The 23,721-nt window shown below is 26.9% G+C and overlaps 1 long non-coding RNA gene across 1 annotated transcript; it reads right to left on the bottom strand.

Annotated features, from left to right (window-relative positions):
• Positions 1–14,259: 14,259 nt before the first annotated feature.
• LOC126550385 (uncharacterized) lies at positions 14,260–23,212 on the bottom strand. The gene is made up of 3 exons (XR_007604472.1): positions 21,749–23,212; positions 20,623–20,755; positions 14,260–15,493 (listed from the first exon to the last, which is right to left on the bottom strand). It is a non-coding gene; the product is annotated as an uncharacterized LOC126550385 (long non-coding RNA).
• Between the last annotated feature and the right edge of the window lie 509 nt (positions 23,213–23,721).

Genomic DNA, 23,721 nt, shown 5'->3' with positions numbered 1-23,721 from the left:
AAATATTGGAAACCAATTTAATTACAAATTCATAAATTGATTTGGATGTCGCGTGTGTCAAGGTCCATGGTATCAAATTATTTAATAAATTATTTTATTAATTTAAGTATAATTCAATAAGACAGGGGAAGTTTAAAAAAATAAAATTTACTTAGTAAAATGTATTATAAGTACCTATAGGTATATAATTTGTTTTTAAATTACCATGTACAAATAAAGAGATACAAATTTATACAACATAATAATATTACGTTAGCGACGTTGTCTAAAAAAAAAACCAATAATTTGAAAAATATTATTGTGCAATATTATTTTAGATAAGTAATATAAATATTAAAGTCAGGTATTAGAATAGTTATTTATGTTCAATAATATCCAGATGTAGGTTTACAAGGTGATTCAATGTAGTCTGTAGAAGTAAAAAAATAATAAAGTTATCTATTTATTTTTTATAATGAAAGATAGGTATATTAAAGTCGATTAAATGATTTAAATATGTACCAATCCACTTAAGTAAGACAGACTTATATAAGTATCCAGTGAAGGTTAATTGACTTAAACCAATACGTTTCAATTTCCAAGAAATGTCTTACTCAGGAAATGAGTTTTCACTGTGTTTAACTTATCTAAGGATTTTCAGATTATCGGTTGGGATATACAATAATGTTCTGTTTTGTTTAACCGTGGGTTTTAGGAGAAAAATTCAATTTAAAAACCCATACTCAAACAAAATAATGTATACATTGAACATCTCTCTAGATACATTAATTAATTTATTTTTTTTAATAAAAAACCTTGTGAGTCGCGACGTTAGTCGTGCTTCGATAAGATATTTATACAGACGCGATAAGTCAACAAGGACTTGGTTAAATTACCAATAGTACTGTAGTAATATATTATGTTACTATACAATACACGTGTGTTTTAATTGATTTAAGATTATTGAAGATTTTGAACGACTGTAACCTATAAATATATAATACCTAGTTTTAATATTGTTTGACATGTTTAGGAATTATTTTAGATTTTAGGGAAAAACTGCATAGGCATAGTTTGTAATCAATGCGATACACACTAACGTTTTGATATTGAAATTATAATAATTATAAATTAATAAGCTTTAGAATAATATTATATAACATAATATACATGTACAGTTAATGGCACTTCAAATCACAGTATATGCACCTGTGTGTAAAATGGTTTCATTTTTCATGTATAGAAATTAGAAATTATTTTTAATAAAATATTATAATTGAAAAATATAACATACCAATAATATTATATTATAATGTTAAAACTAAAAGTTATTTCTATACTTATACTAAATAATATTATGCTGAGTACACTATAATAAAAATGTTTTGAAAATTTTTACTTAAAATATTTTCTGGCCCAATGAACTGTGCCACTGTACTTTGAAAGGTTCAACAGCGGTGTTCGCTAAACTTGCATAAAATATTCCCGCCTTATTAATTGATATAAGTAACTTAAAGATTTCACACTTGTATTATTTATATTCATGTTAGTACGATTATTATTATAATAGTGGTTTAAACTTGTAAAATGTGTAGGTTATAGGCTTTTTTTAAAAAAAAATTTATTTTATTAAATACAATTTTTAATTTTTCAATTGAATAATTTTTAATAATTTTTAATAATTTTTCAAACGATACTTATAATATTGCTTGCGAAACTTATGTTTTCATAGCGTAAGTTTCTTGAGTAAAAGCAGAATTTTATTAAAAAATTAATAAACGACGTAAGTAGTAATAATAAATGTTTCATAGTCAAATATTATAATTAAAATGTAAATTGTTTTTAGTTTTAATGTTGAACTTATAAATTAAAAATATATTTTAAAGTATGCCGACTTAGTTCGTGATGTGTGATTATTTGTTAAAAATTAATAATAAAATAACATACAAATGTACATAATACATATTTTTAGTAGTAGTTTGTTGAATATAGTATTATATGTACTTATTGTACCTATAATACCTTAGTTTGTTAGTGATGTGTTGACCATATTATCATAATATGTTACGTTGTCCTTATTTTTATTGTTTTTAGTGTGTACAATTTATCAAATATTAAAATTAATGAATGCCTTAATTACTTTTTGTTTTATAAACATAGTTATTATGACTGAAACATTAACATAAAAATAGATTAGGTAATTAATTTAGTTTTAGTTTTGGCTCTTGGGAAGATTATAAATTAATTTACACTAGTTTTCAAGTTTACAATTAATAAATATTAAATTGCTATTTTTATAGTAATTAAAAAAGTGATACGGTAACAAAAAAATAAAAACAAATAAATCGTCCAATCATGAATGTTATTTAGCAGTATTATTGTGTATTGTCATTAAACTTTGAAACATTTAAATATTTGAAAATCGGGATTGTATTGAGATCATAGAGAATAGAGATACTAATAATTATTTCTCAGCTTATTTTGCAAACTTAATAAATACATATAATATAATTATAATTTAGTGTACTTATACCTTATAAATCCATTTAATAAACACACTACGAAAGGAATGTGATGTAAGGATTTTATATTGAAATTATTTTACAGCATGTTTCGTCTTGAATTATTGTTTGAAAATTGTTTTTCTGATGTATACAATTGGCATAATAAAAATCATAGAACAGAAACACAGAGTCGAATATTTACAATATATTTTATTCATATAAATTTATGAAACATCCAATAGCTGTCGCATAACGCATTTAACTGTCACCGTATATTACGCTCTAGTCGTTCCTGAAAATCGCACTGACCTGCGTCATAGGTGGAGAGATGTTGAAAGTTAACGAACCCCAGGTTGAGCCATGTATAGGGGTAGGTTTTGTCTCTTATTTCTCTCAACAGTGTGTATGACGTATGCGTGTATATATATATTTATTATTGCACTATTTGCACTTATATTATATTATATATATATAGGAATATATATTTGTATGAACCAACAAAGTTGTTTTTATGTTGAAATGCAACGTCGCGATGTCGGTCACGTTGCTGTTTTTCTGCTTATTGATTTTCTACGGTTTTTACTTTTTATTCCGTCGAGAAAACCAAGCAAAGATAAATGTATATTTTAATTATATTTTAATCATTGTACGTAATTACGAGGTATAATAATAGGAAGTATTGTAATCTTGCGAGTAAATTGCTCTTCACCTCGTTTTGGCATAGGCACCTAAATAATTTAATCTCATCCACTCTATGCAAACATGTGATTAATTTGATGTTTTTATTATTATAAACGTGTCATTTCACGGTGTGTTTATCTTTATTTTTACTTTTAATGTAATTCGTGTAGATTTAATAATTTTATATCACGTGAAAATCGATATTCGTGTATTAAAACACGTAGGTGTAGTTGATGCACAAATAATCTAAACTGAGTATAGTGGGCACAATTACATCATAGCAAAAAATAAATTAAAACATTGATGGTAATCGAAATTCCGATTAATATTTTCCGTAAAACTACACTTTTATAAGTTCAAAAGTAAATTATTATGCTTTTATCCTCCGAGGAATATAAGGATGATTTAGTTCTGGCGTTTGTTCTTCAATTATTTTCAAAATCGAATCAGTCAATATTTAACGTCACATTGGTTACATAGGTATTATTTCTGCTATTGAGTTCTGAAATGCTCCATTATTAGTCAATATCTGGGTTTTTTGTGTGGTTGGAATATGAAAAGTAGAGCGGAAGAGGACATTGCTGATTAGTGATATAGTTATTTAAAAAAAAATCGAAATGGGACGTTAAAAAAGATTAATGATTAACGATTTTTTTTATTAAGGACTTCTAATAGTATTAAATGAAACTTTCAAGTAGTTTAATGATTTTATTTCTTAATTAAAATTGTGTTATATAATGATGATATCTTGAAAATAATACATTTAATTTATTTATATTCAATATATATGTTTATATGTTATAAATAAGTTAAATTAAAAAACAAATATAATATAATTAATTTTCATAAAACTGTTTAAAATTTCGTCAGTATTATTTAATGGCTTCGGACTTCAAACAAATACGAACCAAATTATAAATTATTTAATTACTTAATGAACATTAAACATTCATTTTCTTTAATTTGATTTAGGTAGTTAAAAAATATTATTATATTCAAAATCTTCACAATATATTTATTTTTCTTATTTTATGGTTATTTTTAATTTAAATTAAAATATATGGTGTATTTTTATCGCGATCATTCCGTTTACTTATAGGTCTTCTATTAGATGATAATAATATATTAATTCTAACGTATGAGTATTGAGTTCAATAAATGTATTATAATGTTTGCTACCTTTATAATCAAATTCGAGCGAATCACTCTTATATATATTTATGTAACTTATACTGTATACACTTGTTAACTTCCAGGTTACTGTAAGGGTATATATAGGTGCAGGGCACTATAAACATTTGATTAGATTTTGGGTTAATAATGTCTGTGTTTAAGAGTTTAATATGTAAAGATATTTATAGTACTACATGTATATATTATATATTATGTATACATCAATCGAACGAATTGCGTAGCAATTAAAAATTAATTGTGAAACAAAAGAGGCGAAAACTGAGTTTTGTCTGCGGTAATAAACGAATCGCAATGTGGCGAAGAGGTTACGGCGAGGTACGTGTGTATATGCGGTCATTCAAATGTGTAAGGGATCCAATTTTTGATATTATTCGCGTTTGCGTTTCCTTTATAAATTCGTTTAATTTATACTTATTGCTGGTTGAACTAATTGTTGTTAAAAACTGATAATATTTTCGCATATATTATATAATACTTATTACCTAATTATAATATTATTTACAATTTCATTGTGTATAGAAAATAATAATTTACGTAATGGTGAAAACTTTCAAGTCCTTATGCGAATAATATTTACTTAATTATAACAACACAACACAACTTAAATTCTTATTTTAGATTCTGAGCGGAGCGAGGAATGTATTGGTTTTACAATGATGTTTATTTCTTTTTTATTCTGTAAACAATTTTTCTCCCCCTAAACTTGCTCAAAAGTACAAGTGTAGCATATTTTCTGAAAGGTAATGTTCTTGAGCTGGTACTTTAAAGAGGTCATTTTTCGATTTTCGAAATGATACTCGAAATAAAAGCGGTTAAAGGAGAAAAATGTACAACTTCACTGTAGGTAATATAAAATAATTACAACTTTGTTAATCACCATAGAAACGAATAAAATTAAATAAAAAAGATCCCCTCGTCCGCTCAGAATCGTTTTTTATCAAATGCAATCATATTGCATTCAAATCGAATACCTACAGTAAAATTACTTTATCATGTCCGAGGGGCGAAGACCGAAGGGACGATGGACAAACATCCACCGAAATGCGCTGACCTACTTTTTTGTATTTAAATATTCAATTTTGTCGAAATTTGGAAGATGGAATGTTTATACAAAAGAATTTTGCATAATATGATTTTTATAGATTTTAAGTTTTTATAAGATAATAATGTACAAGGGACCTTAATACATTAAATTTTAACTTTCAAGTCTTATTAAATTTAAATTTAAATTGTTTGTGGAATATTATTTTATAAGCTTAGATTTTATTAACATCGATCAGAAAAAGCTGTTTACATATAGTTACAGTAGTCGGTAAATTCTAGAATTCTAGTAAATACGATTAACAACAACATCGATCGGTTTACGGTTATTATTGTATTATAGGTATTAAATGATATAGGTAGGCACCTATGTCCTCCTATCGAATGACTTTGTCCGTTGTTGACTGTTTATTACGTTATTTCTTGGGCAATGTGTAGGACATAGGTGCTTATTATATTAATATGTATATAATTAATTATTTTTTAAGGTAGTTGTGTACAATTTTGTCAAGTGATTTTAATAATCTCTGACGCTGATGGGTTAATGATTGTTGGTAAATAACAAATTACGTAGGTATGCTATGGTATTCCGCATTGACTTCGATGGCGAGACTTGAAAAAAAAATTAAGAAATATATCACAAACAACGTTCCCAACTATTCAAGGTTTAACCCCTAATTATGCGTATTATAATAAATAACGATTAATTAAATGAATATACCTAGTTCTATTGTTTTTATATACGTATTACACTAGGTTAGGACACCGCATGCACAATATCTAGAAATTATATTTCCAGCTTATTAGTTATTACTACGACCGATTTTAATCAATTAGTAGAATGAGTATTGTTTAAAAATGTTTTTGTTCGCTGGTGACATAACATATTTATATCTATTGGATCGAGTTAAAAAAGTTGATTACGTTTTTCAATTTTAAGTTAACATAACATTTTTTATTTTTTATTGTTTGAAAACATTAATTTATGCAAACCACCATTTAAAAAGTTTCAATAATTGGTTTGATAATATTATGATTATATTTATGTGTGAGTTATTAAAACTATATTTTTATATTTTCTTAACGCACCTAAAACATTAAACCATTGCTTTTAATATAATAATACAATAAACTAGATATATTAAAAAAAATATATCTGCTGTTTCAATACAATGTATTATCTATTGTCAATTATATAACCATTGACCAATGATAGGTATAGACGGTATAGTATATTGTTATACTCACACGTAGTATTATGATAAATATAATAATAAAAAATACATTTTATTAATTATTACAATAATACGCATGTATGATATAGATTGTACCTACTTTTATTTTGAATTTCTATTTCCCACTACGGAGTAGCCTCTGCGGCAAGCAGTTACTGCAGATACGCAATTCAGTAATTAGGTATACACAATTGTATCAATTAACGGTAGGCGTACAAGTTTCCATGTACAATATACTCGTGTTTAGTAAACGCGTAGTTTGTATACCGTTTCTAAAAACTATTGTGGCTCACGTCGAGTACATATTTAATATTATATGTATTATATTATATTAATTATGTTATTATCATACCTATTATTACCCGTGCGGCTGCGTACGTGTGGTTTCGTAAAATAATAATAAAAAAAAACGGTGCTAACTTGTTAATGGTCGCCGTATGAATGTGTGTATGTATAAATGTATGTATGTATTATAATACAGTATATATACATAATAATGTATGAAATTATAAACGTTCATCGACTTATTAAAACTTAGTTTACCATTATGAAGTACGGTTTAGGTGCGTATATGTTATTTAATAAGACGTATACCTAAACTAGGTACCTATATAATAAGTCGCATTAGAAAAATTATGGCGCGGTACTTCATACACGACGTGCTATGGATATTGTGTTGTCTAATGGTAATAATTCAGCATGATTAAAATTTAAAATCTTATATTATTATATTGTTATTCATTAATGGACGATAAACAGCCATATGTACCTAATCAAGTCGAGTTCAAATGCCATCATAAGATATTAATATGTATACGAATTCGTGCCTCTGGCGTGTATAGTAATCAGTATTAAATCACTTTAGGATTTGGATTTGAAGGCAATCGTTAATTTGTTTTAGATAAAAATAGAAAAATAATTCTCATATAAAAATGCGTTTCATTTCATTCATTTTTATGTTAATGGATAAACATTGTTTTTCTTTTATTTTACCTTTTTTTTTTTATTAATAAATGCCTTTTTATAATTCGTGTTCAATTATTAATTAAATACAATAATTAAATTTGTATTTATGGTAAAAATCGATAAGGTTCTGCAACGCGAATGACACGTTAGTGATGAGAGAACTCACACAGAGACATACTTTATTGTCACTATAATAAGTAGAGCGTGGATTTATATGCATTAAAAACCAACCAAATATGCGCTAAAAAATGTTAAATATGCATAAATATATGCACTAAAAATGTTAAAATATGCATGAAAAATAAGTATAAAAATATGTATAAAAAAAAAAAGTTGTTTTTTGAACAATAGTGAAATAATATCAATAATCAATACCAATATTATATTATCTTAGTTTACCTACGTATTTTATTTCCTCAATTATTGATCTAAACCTTTATAAAGTGGTTTTTAAGTATTCAGTATACCTACCTATTAATTAATTTTGATATAAATCGAAACTATAAAAATATAATATTTTATTTTATATTATAATAAACAATAGTATATATTAAAAAAATGTCTAAAAAAACACATCGAAATATGCACCAAAAGATATACTAAGAAAAGTTTCATTTTTTTCGTTATGTCAAGAAACAAATTTTGTACTCAATTTATTAACATATCATACAATCAACCAGAATAAATATGCAAATGCGTACAAATCCACGTTTTACTGATGAGGTATCGATAAATTAAAGCTATCAGTACTTACCTATTAAAGTATATTTTTCAGTATATATAGAACTGTAGCTATTGTAAATAATAAAAATACAGATTAAACTTTGAGAATCTAATGACGACATAGTCGCTTAATTGATTTTGGATAAATTCAATTAAGTTATTTTGATGAATATAAAAAATGGGAAAACATCAAAAATATCAACCTAAGTAGTAATTGCAAAGACAACTTACAATAACAATTTAAAAACAATTAAACTAGATACCTAATTATTTACTTTTATGACTTATGAGTTTATGACATACCCCCTAATAATTACGGACGATGTTGAAACGTTATTTTATGCTTATAAAAATATTTTTAGTCCAAACCTTTAACCCTTTACCGAAGACAGTTTGTCGAAGTATATGGTTTTACATTTTCTTTTTAATGCTAATACATCAAAGTTATCTCTAGACTCAGGAAATGGAAGATCATAAAATTAATCATTACCTACTAACATATAGTTGTGTTACTATTATAAACTTGAATACTTCAATTGAAGCAAAACGAAAAACGATAAAAAGATAGATTAATTTTATAACTAGGACAAAATCTGGTAATACAGCATTACACTTATAGTAATATATAAAAAATAAAATCACCTTGTCATGGACGAAAATTAAAATAAAAACAAATCTTACACCTGCAATCATCATCTAGTCTTCTATGTATTATATTAACGTTTTTTGTATTTTTCGTCCCGGATATGATTCATTTTCAACTCTAAATTCTAATGGTAATTCATATCAACATTATTGTATTATACTACGATTTTTTGAAGGACTGGAAGAGTCACACAGTATTATACACAATGTACTTACAGAACTTCCTGCAATGTTCTTTTGATCATTTGAGTGAACACGATCGATACTGATATAATTGATAATTCACATCCTATACACTCAAAACACACGATAACATATAATATACCTATTATGGAATGTAGAAAATAATATTTACATACACTCACGTGACTACGTGATTTATAACTATGTGTATATGTATACATTTAAATATTTTACTCAACTGAAATACCTACAGTAGAAGTTTATAGACAAAATATAATTCGCATTCAGTTTATTCAAGGTATAAGTCAATTTAATTTTTCCAATTATTTATTTATACATATAAAAAGGAATGTAGGTTTGAGTACGGAGCTTACATTTCTTTTTATATGTATAAATAAACAATAATTTTTTTTTTATTACTGATAATAAGCTTAAAAACTTGGAAACTTTTGTTGGTACCAAAATAATGTGCGTACACAATTCTTGAGACTCAAGGATTGAATATAAAGTTTCATTTTTTAATCTCTATAAGTTACTATAGAATGACTCAAACATACATTTCATTTATTTAGCTCAAAAAAATCGAAAAAATTTTTATTATAATATTTAGGGTTGCCATTGGTTACAGATATAAAATTTTGAAAAAAATCAATTGTTCGTATGATTGTAACTTATAAATTTAAGACTATTCAATCGTTTTAACGAAAATTGCAGAGATTGTTCTTGGAAAAATCAGGAAAATTTAAAGAGTAGTTTGAACTGCCTTAAAAATATACCAAGTACTATATCCAAACTAATGTAGGTTGATTTTTCATCTGGATCGAATTATTCATAAAACGAAACACACCTACACGATTATATCCACACACTACTACATCTTGAAACGAAATACACCAATATAGCGCTGTACTTAAAATTTGTATATTTTTTTTCGGGAGAATTTGGATTATACAGTTAGTTATATAGAAATTAACAATATTTAATCAGTCGTATATGTAATTTTGATTTGAAAGTTGAACCTTTACATTAATGTATTGGTATATTAAGACAAAGATAAAAGTTGAATTTTTATGTTATAAAAATACTATATGTAATGCGTACGTCACCACATATTTTACATACGTATTTTAATAATTAATTTTTCTCTAAAGTGTAAGATACTATAAATATAATACAGTTACGGTTATAATATGTACAAGACAAATAAATTACAATTAACTGTTTTAACTTTCTTTATAAATTGTTTTTACAACTTTTTTTTTAGACAATGAAAAACGTTATTATATTTTAAAGTACCAATAATACCATTTTTAATATTAGATAAAGGGGAAGTTGCAGCTTTTAATCAATCAATATCTGATGGCTGCGTAGACCGAGCACGATAAGGTGGATCGTGTATATATCTATATTTAATGCAATCATTTTAAAAATGCTGAACAAAAATTATGTTTATATGAACTCAAAAACAATATTTCAAAGAAAAAGAGTATGAAACGAATACGGCGCCTTTATGACCATCAAATACTATCATAAATAATTTATTACTATTTTGAAGAGCTTTGTCAGATTTACAGGTTAATAAATATTAATAGTGCTACATAAACATAAAAAAAAAAAATTTAGTCCCTTTGCAGTTATTGAGTTTAGAGGTTGATACATGCAAATGAACTGGGAATCTACTTTGTAATGGCAAAAGCATTATTTATTAGTATTGAGAAACATAAGTATATTTTAATATAACATTTTTTAATTAATAAGCTACCCTGTGGAGTCGATCACTATGTATTGCTGATGCAATATCTAATTTAGGTTACCGAGCTAACTACAGTAATCCGTAGGATACAGGTACACGAGCTTATAGATACTCGGATATACTCCCTGTTTACTGGTATCTCCAATTCCAGATTATATACTTTTTATATAATACCATTTAAAACTGAGGCTATAATTTATAAGTATTACGCTGTATTATATTAGTTATTGTTTTTGTACTAGTACCTCATATATTTTATTTGAAACAGTTAAACAGTTTGTAAATTAATTTGAAAATTTGCACTGATATTTTTAAATACCGAAGATTCAAAATGTAAAATAAAAATTGTGAGGGTGAAATTTAGGTAATACAACAATCATTTATCGAAGTTTACGTATAGTGGGGTTATACTATAGTAAATATTATATTGAATAGAAATTTCGGTTTTCATCATTTTTTAGTTTTTATTTATATGCCTGATGTCATAATGGACTTATCTGAGTAATTTGGTAAAATCAGCGTTTGCAACAATGTAATATTTACACAAGCAGTAAAATAAGACGTGTAAATAATATTTTACAATGCGAATACTTGAGATTAATATTTTATGAGTCAATGATACAATATTGGCAGACATTTTTCAAACTATCACGAGTATATTTGTTATTATTATAATAAGACATTGTACGCGTAATAGATTGTTTTTGTCGAATAGCGTAATCCCAGGGATTACGGACAGCGTAAAAATTATAATAATATTATTATGCATATTGATTATTATTCATTTTTTTTATTTTTATCAACAATAATATTATACATCCACACCTGTTATACGCAGACTATATAGGAACTCTCCACACTACGATAGTCATGATTGCGATTAATCGCAATAATTTTAAATTCGTTTTGTATACAAACACATTAGGTACACATTACGCGATGTATTTACAACTGATAAATGAGTATTACATTCTTCCCAGAATACTATTGGGCCGATTCGACAGAACACGAAATTACGCGTATGTAATATGTATATTCGCAAACTACGTATGCGTAGTTGAAACTATAATACGCGATAAACATAATAATATTACAACAAACACATAATATACATGTGTATATTATATAACTACTACATTTCGATCATGTGGGCGGTGTGATGAGTATTAAATTCCATTATGTGGAAGGTTAAACCTTTCCGATTTCCCGACGTCAACACACGATCATAATATTATGATGACAGCAGTCGTCTTATTGGTTGTTCAGTGCGTGCTGCAAGATAATATGAGAAACCCAAGAGGAGAGTTAAATTATTTGACTACTTGTCTGTCAGAACTGCTAAATCGACTATTCTTTCAACAAAGTTCAACTTTTTCCCGTTAAAATTTATAATGGTACGAGGTTTTTTTTACAAAAATAGTTTGCCGACACAAATAATCATGAACCATATTTTAGCTCGTATAACTGCGGGGACAAAGTTAAGACAACTTTTTAAATAGGACTTTTTATTACGCTCGCTTCAAAAATCTAAAGAAAAATGCATTTTAACTAAATTTAACTATTTAAGTTTAAGAAACAATGGTATAATGATGGAATTTGATAAAACGTTAAATAAAAAAAATAAACTATTATGTATCATTGATGTCTATACATTTGAATTTTGTAAGGTTCTCAGTAACAAAATTTAAATATTGCGTAAGCTCGTATGTGTATGTGCAGTTAACATAATAAAACGATACAAATAATAATATATTATTCTGTTTGTAATTATATGCGAATTTTTGCGATTTATAAAATTGTTGTTCTTGTGAGGCAAACAAAGCAGTATGATAGTATACAATAACAAACCTGAAAATATTGTTGTGACCACTATAAAGTCAAGAACCGATAATACCTCTTAAGGTCCTATCGAAAATTATTCACGATACTTCCTCATATAATCATAGAAAACGTCTCAACCATTAAAATACATTTCAGCGATATTTCTACGATCCAAGCCAAGACGTGTCATTCAGCTCCTATATGATATATGGGCTGTACGGCAATAACCACCCTCGCATTCCAAAACATCGTTTGCATAAATTGTATACTAATACATATATGAACACCATTTTATACATACACATATAATAATATTATTTATTTTTTCGGTTATTTACATTGAACGTAATATATTATACAAACTTTGACCGTGTACGATTTTCTTCAAACACGCTTTATACCTACGTGATGTGTATAAACTAATACCGACACCTATGTATAGTATATACATACGCCCACGAATTCGCATATTTCTCGGACGCATATATATATTATATATACACGGCGGCCAATTGGACGTTGAACTCGCCAATATATATTATTATATGTATGCATATACACTCAATACGCACGTTTTGCACACACGGTGGCCTCGTCCACGAAAACGTATATATTCTCATTGCGTTTACACATTAATATATTATATACTGCCAACACATCCGTCCGTATACTTACGCGGCTCTCAATTGAAATTTGTGCCATTTAACTATATAGTTTTATAGAAATGTACACATATAATATGTTCATATAGGTACAGAATAATTCTTTTATCGAGCAACATTCGTTATTTCAAAATATAAATTTATTAACGTTTTTAAACTATTATTTTTTGTTACACGATTTCCAGTCGAAACAAAACAATATTTTTTTTTGTGTTTTGAATGAAAATATTGAACATACATTTTTAATTTCATATCGTGAAGCAGAATACTTTTCGGAGCATTGCAATACATACAAATTGAAATTAGGACGAGTAGTCTTAAAGAAGTTATAACTTCGACTGGAAGTCCAGTTATGTAAAAAAAAATATTTCAAAACGTTAATATATTTTGAAATAATGAGTGTTGCTCGATAAAAGAATTATTCTGTATATAAATATGTATACATTTCTAAAAAGTATTAGTTACATAGGACACATTTCAACAGTGAAAAACACAAATTTTCGAGGTAGGTAATTTGAAATTGTATATAATTATAAATTATTTTATTCGAGTACCCCCACCTTTTGCGGAGTAGTAAAGACAATTATCCTGCACCGATAATATCATTAATACCGGACTTGATATAACGCGCTGTACCGTCGTCTTATTTATTACACATAAATAAGTATATGTGAATACAATTTTATACATATTTTATCCGTTGTCATTGACGATACATGATATATATATGTAACATATATCATTAGAGTCGTGCTCAGAAATTTTGAATAGGGAAGGGGGTTGAAATGTTTTTTTATTATTTTTATAGAAATCAATATAAATATGAGATATATATTACAAAATATAAATAAATAACATATTACCTACAATTTTTGGAGCACAAAATACTTGTTTAATTCAACTTGTAAATTATAATACTAAATCAGAGAACATATAATCAACTTTGCAAGATTTTTAAGCCAGTTCGTCGAGTACTTCTTCAGCTGTCAGTCAGCATATCTTTGTTAATATATAACATTGTCGTCCGTTAATTGGAGTCTAAAAAATATTTTCCTATACTTCGTGCACATTAAGAGCACGATTGGGCAGCGGACGATTTTGCGTTTGTTAAGCGCAATCGGGTTCTGATTGGTTCCTCAAACACTTTGTCACCGGTATGCAGCGCTTACTCAAATATCAACAACATGAACTGTCATACTATTACTACTCTTAACACGAAAATCAGTCCATATACAAATGTGGGTTGGCTTTCTAAGGCGAGCTGCATAGTGGAGGAAGTTGTTTCAGCTGCTCATCCGGTCATGCTCTTAACGTGCACGGAGTATAAATAGTAAATACGAATAAATATGATATTTTAGCAATCATAAGTATTAGAAATACTTCAGCCATTGTGCTTTTTAAATAAGTGTTCAGCCTTTTTAATCTTAAAAATGTTCGTTTTGGTGTTACTGTAAACAATGGTAAAGTATATAGAAGTTGAATTAAAAAATTAATAATTGAAAATAGTTCCTTCTCGCAAAATCCCAATGCCTCCAATCCATTTTCAAGATGCTGTCCATTATTTTTTTAGTATACCATAAATTCAACTCTGATAAAACAGTTTGTTTGTCAGTATTAAGATAAAACTGAATGAGCTTACAAAAATCTTCAGAATATGATCTAGAAAATAAACACTGAAAACCTAAAAACCATTATTTTAAATTGGTATATCTAATAAAAACAAATTGTTTAAATTGTTTTATTACTCGCCTTAAATATATTTTTATGACAAGAAAATTGGTCATTTAACTGTTGAATAAATAAATCGATGTATAGAAAATGTGTAAAAGCCAATCAGTATTCAGTATATATTATAAATTATAAAAAATGTGCATTTTAAGTAGTATAAATTTTATCTATATTGATAAATTTTATCAAGGTACAAGCATAATAGGTGACATCCATAAATGTCTAACAAGCATTACTTTACCGATCTTATCTGATTAATGTCCTTTGACTGATTTCCAATTCGTTAGATTTGTGTTTTCTTTTAAATGAATTTATTTCAGTTGCACTACTTGCACTAATACCCCACGGGTATAAGCGTATAGATGTATAGTCGACCTTCTGAAAAAATTAATAAATTTGTTTAGTGATATCCAGATACGATAAAATTACAAATTGTAGGTATTCAAATTTCAGAATGAAAATAATACTGTAATTTGTAATTAAAATATAAAGCACTTATCACCACTGATATGAAATCAGAGATATAATCGTATCTTATAAGCTACTCGTATGTTGGGGTGATGCAGAAGTCGGTGCAAATTAGTAGTTAGGCTTAGTATCATTGGAGGTTACAATTAAAATGAAATAATACAGTCCTATAATAATCCACAGCTGATAAAAAAAATAACTGTGTTTAGAAAATTTTTCGATATTTGTCATTTGATGTGAAATCAAGAAATATGAATGTAAATATTTATAATAGTCAATTGGGGTGAGGGGGTGAACCTTCTAAACCCCTCTCCATTTGAGCACGTCCAGGTAACACTGTCTTGTTATCGTATCGAATACCTGCATCGTATCTGTGATATACACATGTATACCTACTTACTATCTAGTCTAGTACTTATAAAATATAAACGTATATGTATTACCCGAGAGAACAAAAAAAAACCTATATATTTTTATAACGGATTTATTGATTGTCTGCTATAGCGTTATACATATTATATTATATGCACCACACCGTCCACACCGCAGTCGGTTGAACCTGCAAGAAGACTTGACACAGTATTATTATATATTCACTAAACTAACCCTATTAGTTCTTTTCTGAATTTTGGAATTTTCAAGTACACTTCAACGTCGTATTTTAAAATGCATAGATATTTAATTTAATTTAAGAATTGCCATAAGTGGATATAAACTCCTTTTCAAATAAAAACTAAAATCCTTATTTTTACTGTATATTTCAGTATTTTATTTAATTATTTTGAAATGTTGATGTATTTATAAAAGGCAAAGAAAGTAGATTCTGAGATATTCAACTGTATATATTAAGGATAATATGAATAATAACAGTAATAATAATCATACTTAGTAAATAATAATAGGTTTAAACTTAAAAGATACGATGATTTGAAAATAATAATAAATTAAAATTGTATAACTAATAAAACATTGACAGAGTGTAACAAGTGCTATAAGACTTAATAAGAGGACATCAGTTCACATAACACTCCCATACTTGCATGTGTAGTCTCCATCTTAGAAACGTACAATATAACAAATGTTTCGTTCATAATAATTCATTTTACTACTCTAATTAAAAAGATCACTTTAATTTTAAAAATATCAGAGTAAAATACATTATTGTGAATATAAGATCTATCTGCTATGTTGTACGTTTGTAAGACTGAAACAATGCATACATAAGTGGAGTTAAAAGGACATAGCCGCAGATATTGAATCTGTTTAATATGTTATGTATAATACTATAGGGTTTATTATAATTAATACATTAAGTGTAATAACTATGTCTTCGAACTTTCGAATTATTTATGTTTAACAAACAACAATGCACAGTAAAAAGGATTTTTATCATTTGAAAAAAAATTTTGTTTTACCACAAGCAGCATAATATACTTTAAGTAGGTAGTAACATTAATTACGATGACGCAAGTACAAATAATAAATATTATAAGTACGATCCAAACGACATTATATTCCAATAAATTTAGTCGGAGTAAGATAATATTATATTTTATAATATAATTATTCTCGTTCTCTGTTTGTGCCACGACGAGACGTGATGGTTATCTGTGGGCGTCGACGGGCGCCCAGGCACGGTGGTTGCAACAGAAAATGTAATCTGTTGGTCACGAGACCAATGTGAAAAGTGTCGTTGAAATACTCACAAAGTAGTCGGTAATGTTGCCTATAAAATATAAATGTTTATTGTATATAATATGATATTTAAACAATTACGTGTAACGTGTAGGCTCAAATGAAGGTGAAATGATTGCGAATTATACTGCAGTACGATATATATTATAGGGTGATTCACCGAGAATGTTCACCTCCCGCTGTCATTTATTATTTTAATTTTTAATAATGAATTTATTCTTATTCTATTTTTTAAAATATTTAAATATACTAAAAGAACAAATTTTAAAAATGTTGATAGTCTTTGTACTACTTGAGTAGTGTCCTGTGGCAATACAAACTTCTGTTTTTCAAATGGAAATCTGGGTCTTAATTTTTACTATAAATTATTTAGTATTAAGTGGACAATTTTTTTTTAGCATTTTGATATCCCTATTTCAAAACTTCAACGAGGATTTATATGTTATATCAGATATTAAAATGTTTATATCTTAAAAATAGTCTTACAAAAATATAAAATATACTGTTATATCGGATCTATAGATATATACTATTAATACTATAGTATTTATTATAAATGAACATTTTATTAATTATAAATATCGATAGTTAATATAAATTACTAACATTTTTAAATTACCATACAAACACCTAGCTTCCAAACCCATTATGTATATCATATTATCATGGAACTATTATTCTTAGACTTTTAGTACATAAAGTTTAATAACTTAAAAACTGTACTGGTCGGAATTTTGACTTTGATTCGTCAACATATTGAAAAGAAAATCTACCTAACTACCTACAATAAAAAAAAAGAACACGGTCGTCGTTTGAAAATTGTATATCTCTATGAGACACTAAATTCAGATATTGTCATTAAATATATTTGAAAATCCCGAAAATTTGATTTTGAATAACTGCATTACTAAAGAAAAGAGAGAGTCTGCATGCTCAGAGAATCACCTCATCTATATTATATATGTGTGTGTGTGTGTGTGTGTGTTAAAAGGATATCCTACCCAATATTCTCGTTTTAATTTTAGATTTTGAAATTGAATAGTTGGAAAACAAAAATTCTTGGAAAAATTTAAAAAAAAACTAGCCAAAAGGGAAAGTTTCTATTATTTTAAGAGAGAAAAAAGTAGTAATGCGCACAACGTACGAGCATATCTAATCGATAGTAAAGTTATTCAGAAAATACGGAAATGCATTTGACTATGTATAATGTATCTAACTAAAAAATAAAATTAATATTAGGTACAGCCGCGGTATGGCTCTGCACAAAGATATTGAGTGTTTTCGATCGTTTACATACTGTTTATTTATATTTTTTATACACAATATAATATTATTGTTAGATATGCAGATAAGTAAAACCGCTTTATATATAATATACAGGTCCTATATAATATATATAACTAATGTATGGCACATATTATGTGATTTTTCGACGGTTAAACATAAACGAAAGGTATAAAGATATTATATTATAATATTATAATTTTATAATTATAAGACAGTAAAGTGGTTCTATTAATGGAGGCACTTATTTAATATTATAATTACAGTTGTTGGTGATAAGTATGAATCTTCGGTAGTCGGTACATCCTGTCGTGGGATTCAATAGGTACTTAAAATTCAATACTGAAATAATAAAACACCGGTGCAGCCACTCTGGCGAGTATCAAATGAGTTTTGAGCACGGTAAATAGTTTGAGTATCGATCAGCAGTTAAAAGTTTAATATAGGTATAATACCGATGTATTATAATTAACTATTATCAAATGCACGTGTGTACGGCGTATATGCGTATACCGTATAATATTCAATTATATATTATCAACAGACGCATAAACGGCATTGTTATGACAACTCTGAATTAAATTATTCTGCAAATCGTAAAAATTTTCATTTGAACGACACGCGACGCGTCGCCTCCGATCGTTCGGTTTCGATTTGTTTTTCACGATATCTCGACGCTCGGTGACGAGTTTTCCACGTGCGCGCCATTTATGCCGTCGTTATATTATTATTATTATCATCATACTACGAATACTTAAAACTTAATCGGCACATAAATGCACAGTGCACCGTATTGTGTTTGACGACGAGCTGTGCGAATAACGCTTTAAAACCGCGTATTATATGACGTGCATTAAATGCCGAATTGTATATATTATAACAGCTGTCGAACAGAAATATAAAATCAGTATAATATAATATGAAATATGTTATAATGTTTTATTGTGTACAGGTTTTTTACACTCACGTACAATATGACAATATATGGGCATTAGCATTCGGTGATAAGCCTTGTCCGAACAACAAATAACAATGACACGTTACTGCAGTTGCAATGAAAACTGTGCGGTGAACGAAGCACACACACACTATATACATAGTATGATAGCTTTGTACACTGCAGTAGTATTGAATTGTGTTCTCGGTGTATGCATAGGTAATTTATGGGTTTGAGTATGAATTATAACCAAATACCAACACTACTATTCCTATCTACTGTAGAACACTGTACACGTTATGAGTAGGTAGGTGGCTGTAGTTGTATTACACTTGTACATTATTTAATCGAATTCAAAATTTTAAGTTCGATTTGACATTATATTCTATAAAATCATCACGTGATAAATTTATAATGCAATTTTAATATATCTAAAATATGTATGCGTATATTCTCCGTAGTAGTGCGTGAGTCTAAGGAATATATTTTACTAATTTGCCAATAGTCTAAGATTTAACGAATTCACTGTAAAGTCAATACAACGATGTATTTTTAATTTTCAAAAAATTCATCAAGGTATCTCACTTGTACACTTGTATCATATAGGTGATATTACTGTCACTTATTTTTCTTTTACAATAATTTAAAGCGATATTTGAATAATAATTGCAACTAGTGGCGATATACCGATACAAGAGCCAACAGGCATATAACAATATTATAGATTTAATACAAAGCGGACCGAAACTGTAGAAAAGCATTTACTTAGCTGTTTACTTTGAATTTAAAATCATTCAAGTTTTAAACTTGAACAATTTATAACAATGATTAATTTAATAATACACATTCGAAAATAAAAAAGTTTACACAAATAGATGGCGAATAATTATAATTATAATCGTCTATCCTGCGTATTCCGATTTATGATAACCTGCCTCATTCTCAGCAAATACTAATCATTTGTAGAATACTTATATTCTAATTATTTATTAAAACGTCGATTATTGTTATGTCATCGAGTTGCACAGTATAGGTCAAGCTATATCATTTTCATTAAACCTTAGTGATAAATTATGATAATCCGCGTATCCGTTGACCGAAGAGTCAATACAGGATAACAAACCTGTGTAGTGTGTATTGTAGATAATTACTGTTCATCAGTCTTGTAAGTCCAATTATATTGGATCACCTCATCTTAATTTGGTTTTAATACTGGTCTGCCATCAATCAAAATCAAATTACACTGTCACGACTGTCTAAATAAATCACAAACACGTTGAGTTTAATTCGTGTAATACCAATTAACATAGGCAAAGTTTATGTAGTGCAATTATGTTAACCTGAAAGTTATGAAAAGTTTAAAAAAGAAAGTGTGAAACAATTAAATTTTACACACGTTTAAATACATAAAATAATACTTACAAACTTGTTTTTAAAAAAAACAAAGAGTTAATACTTAATAACAAATTTAAATGAATTAATGCGTATGATAATTATTATAAACATGATAGTATTCCTTCAAACTTCATACATCCTAACAGTATTTTATAGTAGTAGGTGTACATAAAACATGACAGTGAACAAGTAAAAAAAAAAAATGTAAAATATATATCTATACATCACTGAAATTTGATAACATTATGATTGAATTTCAAGAGGTAAATAAAAATATTAATTTACCATATCAAATTATAGCGTTTGTTCATATATATTGAATGTAGGTATAAAAGTATTTTAACATTTAATTAAGGTAAAAAATGCATATTACTAACTATATGTATTGACAATATTGAATAAACCCACGCAGTAATGCAGTGCTAGTTGTTGTTGTTAAATAATATTTGAATACGAATAAAATTAAAATAACAATTTTTGAAATTAATACATTAATATGGTAACATTAAGCATAATATAAGTAAAACACTCCTACTGCACAATATTTTAATAGTATTATAAAGTTAAGAATTATATGCTACACAGTCTCTTATTTTAATTATTGTTTAACTCTTAACTCGTATTGTATTATTAAATAATAAGTATAATTATAATTTAATAACTATTAATAGAACTCGGATCTTAAAGCATTATAAGCAATTAAAATGCACATGATTGTTTTAAAAAAGAAAAGCCTATTTATTTTTAAAATAGCAAAAAAAAAGCATGACTAAAAATTAACATGAACTAGTCATACAAATGAATAAAAAACATTTGAAAAATTAATTTAAATTAAAAAAGAATTAACTACTTACCATGTATTTCCTTAGATTTACAGTTGGTAGTGAAACTGACTATTGTCCGACGGAATATTTTTATATATAGAAAATGAACTCTCTACATCCACTGAAGTGATCGGTGCATAGTCATACTTCATACAAGAGATTTAAAATTACAACACTAAAACTTAAATTTTGAAATGGTCGATATCGATGTTATAGGCATACTGACCGTATAGATACTGCTGGCTATATGTAAATTAATAATCTATGTTTCATACATTTAATAATCAAGTCGATAACGAAAACAAAAATAATCCAATATAACCATTTAGTTCGCATTCTGGGTTTTTCCATTTCTTATTAATTAATATTTTTTTATTTTTTTTTTTATTATTACAATAGCATAATAAACATGAAAAAATTTACAGATGGAGTAATTGGAAAAATAATAAAAAGCAAAAATAAATTGGTTTATTTGGAATCAGAATGTCGTGAAACGAATTTATGTATAAAAATTAGATTTCCATCTCGTATATAAAAAAAAGAAGCATATGCTTTAAAATTGGAGTTCTAGTAATTATACGCTATTACTCGTTCAAAATTAGAGAAACTATAGAAATGTTTAACTTTTAAACTTAATATAACGAATAAATTCAAAAGCAATCAAAGATTTTTGGGAATCACTTCAATAACAGGGAGGTATAGAATTCCGAAAATGTTTTTAAAAATTCCTGATAGAAGTTTTTGAAATAATTCTTTATTTATTTTACAGAATACAGTATAAACTATAAAGTAGCGGTACCAATAAAATAATTTATTCTTCTAAAGTATACGTATGATGTAATATTTATGAGTTATGAGTGATATGTTAGTTCAAAATATGAGTATATTTCTCAAATTGCATGTGAGGTAAATTGTTACATCTTATTGTACATTTGTACCTACATATTTTTATTTATGTAATAATATATATATAATATATATATATGTTTTTATTTATTTGAAAATTAATTTAGAATATTATCCGAGTTTATATAATTGGATAAATTTCGTGTAATATTTAGAATACATAGGAATTGAAAATAAAAACATAATCAAGTTTTTACCAGTCTCGTACTCTCGTATATTCATAATCACTTCGTACGCAGCTGCACTGATGAGAGTTAGGTGCTATGGTTAAGTTAGATTCATAGGTGTATTTTAAAAGGCATAAATAAACTATTGAAAACTAAATAACTTCTTGCAGTTATAACTTGTTCATAACTCAAAAATTAAAACTACTATATAAAAAAAAGTCAAAATTATATAATTACGAAAAAAAATTATACCGCAATCAAATTTAACCACGTATTTTGATAATTATTATTGAATATATTTTCTAAATTACAGAAAAATTATAACTATATATTACCTAATTGATAGACTTGCTATAAGGGCAATAAGTCACTATAATGGTTAGTAGAACCGTGAATAATTTAATATTTGATCATCGGGACATATTACAAATATTTTTATTTTACCTAAATCAATGATGTTTTATAGTGTGTGCGAACAAAGAAGAAAATTGCAAAGTTTTTTCTTTTTTTGGCTACCTTCAAGGTTGTTGGGCGTTTCCCCAAGTTCGAAAAATAGATAGATGTGAATAAAATACGTACGACAAACGCTTTGAGACGATTTAACAAGTTAATGTAATGTCTGTTGGTATATATTATATTTTTATAAAACTTAGAGTATATACAATATTATAAAACATATGTGTTCAAGTATACAATAGACATATATATATGTACACACAATTGTTTATGTATTTACGACCTTGATACGTTGGTGACATCGATTGCATGTTACATACATGCGGCGTAGGTATTATTTTATGTTACTTTTTGTACTTTTATTATTATGATTATTAAAGTTGGATTTGATAAGTGAATTAATGACGATTGGCAGTTAATAAAATTTAACCTTTTCCCCGGGATTTTCAGTGATATATAACATTTGGCATTACC

Source organism: Aphis gossypii, chromosome 2, assembly GCF_020184175.1.
Source record: "Aphis gossypii isolate Hap1 chromosome 2, ASM2018417v2, whole genome shotgun sequence".
Lineage (NCBI taxonomy): Eukaryota > Metazoa > Arthropoda > Insecta > Hemiptera > Aphididae > Aphis > Aphis gossypii.
This window is presented reverse-complemented; position numbering and strand designations above follow the sequence as displayed.